Below are 3,616 nucleotides of genomic sequence, written 5' to 3' on the forward strand. Positions count from 1 at the left end.
TCTGTAACTTCCACAGGAAACCCAGCTAGAAAACTGCTTGGAAACTGGAGTTATATGTCCTCTGTTCTCTTTGTCCTCCTGCTCTCTTCAGTTGCTGGTTGAATGTGTGTTTCAGATGGAGCCCACTTCCCAGTGGTCCTGTGAGGTAGGCTACTCTTCTCTGGGATCTATCAGTAACAAAACTATTTGTTATTTTATGTTTGGTTTTAGTTTTCCTTTTGTTTGACATGACTAACATCTCAAAGCCAACTTCCTTCCAAATCTTGGCTCTCTTAGACAGTGGGTACCTTGGTAAGTATCAACTGGACAGAGGTCAGACAAGAGTCACAAAGGCATGTAGCAGTATAAACAAGTTTCTTATTAGAGGGACATTTGGTCACAAGTTAAACAGACATTGGGCCACCACCAGGGTGAAGATGTATCCCACAGACACCATAACCATCCACATTCTGACAGAAAAATGTCACTGGTGACAGAATGGCTCAAGTAGATCACCTGCCTAGCAAATGAGTTCAAACTCCAACACACCTGCCCACCCCCCACCCCCCGCACATAAACACAAATCATCATCTTAGCTGCCAAAAAGTAGTAATTTGGGGATCACAGTTCCAGGCCTGCCCAAACATAAAAGTTCACAGGACTCCACTCAGTGGCTGAGCGGTGCAGCGGCCAGCCCCATCATCCCCAAGTCATGGAAACACAAGTGGAACAGTCCAGGCCAGCCTGGGGATAAAGCAAGAAAATAATCCGACAAAGCTTGGTGGCTACTGCCTATAATCCTAGCTACTCAGGAGGCTAAGATTCAAAGGATCAAGGTTCTAAGCCCACATCTGCAAGACTCCTAAAAGTATAACCAGCAAAAAGCAGGGCTGAGCCAGGCACTGGTGGCTCACGCCTGTAATCCTAGCTACACAGGAGGCTGAGATCTGAGGATCACAGTTCAAAGCCAGCCTGGGCAGAAAAGTCCATGAGACTCTTATCTCCAATAAACCACTAGAAAACCAGAAGAGGCGCTGTGGCTCAAGTGAGAGAGCACTCGCCTTGAGCTGAAGAGCTGAGGGACAGCGCACTAGCTGAATTCAAGCCCCATGACCAGCCCCCCCCCAAAAAAAGCAGGGCTGGAAAGCCACTTCCTACCATTTGCCTTATATAACTAGTTTCTCTTTTTCTTTCTTTTTTTTGTCGGTCATGGGGCTTGAACTCTGAGCTTGGGCGCTGTCCCTTAGCTCTTCAGCTCAAGAAGAGTGCTCTACCTCTTGAGCCACAGAGCCACTTCCTAACTGGTTTCTCAAGTGAGATGAGTAACTCATCTTCATTGACCTGGAAATGATCACAAGTAGATAAAAACTTGTAAAATTGTTGAATTCGAAAGCTATGCTGCAGTTGGTGGCTTCATGAAAGTGAAGTGCCATTTTGCAAACTCTTTGCCATGACAAATTCTGGAAGGTTGGAGACTGTTCTTAGGAAATCACTTGGATCATCTTCTAGTGCAGAAGATCCTAAACCGAATTGCTTGTGTTGATCTTGGAGGACTGGTTATGGCTAGGCCATAGGAGAGCCATGACTTCTAAGTCTACTCTACCAACAAAATCCAGCAAAGGGATCTGCAACTTCCACTGCCCTCCTTGAAGATTTCAGTCTATGAAGACAGGCCAGAACACACAGCACAATGGTTCCATGATTTGACATAAACATTTATGCTCATTTTCACAAACTCCATTACAGCTCTGGGAACTCCAGAACAACTGCTGTCTGGAGTGACTTCATCTCATGGTTCTTCTCTGTGTTTCCATAGCTGAGGCAGAAAAGGGAAGCACTAAAGTCTCATACCAGAAAGCAGGTGCTTTAGCCCAGAACTTGAGACTTCTGTGCACAACCCACCGACCAAAACGATCTTGTGAACCTACCTTACTACAAGGTGCAAGAAATCAAAACCAGGGGCTGGGAAGGTGGCTCAGTGGTAGAGTGCTTGCTTCGCATGCATTAGGCCCTGGGTTAAATTCCTTAGCACTGCATAAACAGAAAAAGCTGGAAGTGGTGCTGTGGCTCAAGCAGTAGAGCACTCACCTTGAGCTGAAGAGCTCAGGAACAGCGCTCAGGCCCAGAGTTCAAGCCCAAAAATAAATAAAAATCATTTTCCACTTTAGCTTCTTTCCCTATTTACTTCACTGCAATAAATGATATGTCCAAGAAGTGCCTTGAACACAGTAGGTTCTTATTAAATCAAACCAAATGAATGTAGTGCTAGGAGGAAATCATGTCATTGGGAGAAAGTTGTAAGACTTGAAAACTAATGGGATGTTTGATAAAGAGCTGGCTACACGTTAAGAAATTGGACTTGGTTTAATCCATTTCACAGAAACGAAACAATTTTACTATTGAGCATTCCAGACCTACAGATGAGGTATCTCTTCTTACACAGGCCATAAAGCATTAAAACCAAGGATCAAATCAACTTAGCATAGAACTGCAAAAGCCATAACCTCATCTGCTCCTTTCACACAATCAGTCATCCCAAATTACTACTGAGAAACAGGGCAAAGAGAAAAAAGTTGTATTGGCCACATTCTGCGGGCCAGGCTCCATTATAGCAGCTCTAGTTTCATCAATCCACTTAACCCCTAGAACCCTGAGTTTAATGCTATCTCTATTTTAGAGAAAAAAAAATGTAAACTTAGCCAGGCACCAGTGACTCACACCTATAATCCTAGCAACTCAGGAGGCTGAGATCTGAGAATTGTGGCTCAAAGCCAGCCTGGGTAGTAAAGTCCATGAGATTCTTATCCTCAATAAACTACCAGAAAACCAGAAGTGGCACTGTGTCTCACCTGGTAAAGTACTTGTCTTGAGCTGAATAACTGAGGGACAGTGTCCACGCCCAGAGTTCAAGCCCTATGATCAAAAAAAAAAAAAAAAAAGTGTGTCCATGGCTCATGCCTGTCATCCTAGCTACTCAGGAGGCTGACATCTGAGGATCACAGTTCAAAGCCAGCCCAGGCAGGAAAGACCGTGAAACTCTGATCTCCAATAAACCACTCAGAAAACTGGAAATGGCGCTATGGCTCAAGTGGTAGAGCTCTCGCCTTGAGCTAAAGAGCTGAGGGACAGCGCCCAGGCCCGGAGTTCAAGCCCCACAACCAATAACAACAAAAAAGTAGACTCTGGATAAATCCATCTAAAAACAGGAATATTCTGTAAACCAAAATTTGATACAACACAATGTTATTTGGGCTAGATGTTCAGAGATTATATAACAAATTAGTCCTATTAATTCTGCCTTAATACATTAAACTGACAGCCCACAGACACTGCAGTAATGATTAGGTCTTAAACAAATTCCTGTAATGTCTCAACTTTCTCATTTTTTTTTTTTTGTCGGTCTTGGGGCTTGAACTCTGGGCTTGGGCGCTGTCCCTCAGCTCTTCAGCTCTAGGTGAGTGCTCTACCACTTGAGCTACAGCGCCACTTCCGGTTTTCTGGTGGTTTATTGGAGATAGGAGTCTCACGGTCTCTCCTGCCTGGGCTGGCTTTGAACCGCGATCCTCAGATCTCAACCTCCTGAGTAGCTAGGATTACAGGCGTGAGCCACCAGCGCCCGGCTTCCTACTCAGTATTT

This window comes from Dipodomys ordii, unplaced genomic scaffold (assembly GCF_000151885.1).
Source record: "Dipodomys ordii isolate 6190 unplaced genomic scaffold, Dord_2.0 Scaffold14, whole genome shotgun sequence".
Lineage (NCBI taxonomy): Eukaryota > Metazoa > Chordata > Mammalia > Rodentia > Heteromyidae > Dipodomys > Dipodomys ordii.